The following is a 685-nucleotide window of genomic DNA, read 5'->3' on the forward strand; positions in this document are numbered from 1 at the left end:
GTGTGTTCTCTTTTTGCCCTAGAGTTCATCCAGATCGTGCATTCTGGACTTGTGGAGGAAAAATGACAACATACTCGACACATTAATCTTCTTAAAATCGGTTATTTGTTTCCTAATTAATATGATGGAGCAATTTAAGATAAGGTTAGTTAATTTAGATTTGATCTTTAGAGATTGATCGTGATTGATTCTTTCACATAAAGACATTACTAAATAACTAGCGCCAACATGGAAAGTTCTGATTCGATCAGATTTTTTCCTTGTGTGAGAGAGGGTGACGCGAAACTAAACTGGTGGGGTGGGGGAGGGACGAAAAAAACTAGCGAAATAAAACGCTTAAAAGTGGTGGGACAAAAGTAAACCGTGGATACTATTCAACCAACTCAGACATTAAGAATAGAGATTATAGTCTGAGAGGCTTTTGCTTTGACATCTTATCTTCATTTATCTCACATACACATCGCTTCTGACTGTGCGACATTAGTTAACAATCTCAAGGCAGCTAAAACTGAAAGTGCACAAAACTTGAATAGCTCGTGTATGCAGTCCAGTTATTCAAGATATTAAGAAGGTGATGATTGAATTTGAAGAAGCCCACATTCTGCATGAGAATCGTGAACACATTTGGGAGGCACATGATTTATTGAGATTTTCTGTTACCTTAGGTGTGGGGCGCCATTTGTGG

Source organism: Triticum dicoccoides, chromosome 5A (assembly GCF_002162155.2).
Source record: "Triticum dicoccoides isolate Atlit2015 ecotype Zavitan chromosome 5A, WEW_v2.0, whole genome shotgun sequence".
NCBI lineage: Eukaryota > Viridiplantae > Streptophyta > Magnoliopsida > Poales > Poaceae > Triticum > Triticum dicoccoides.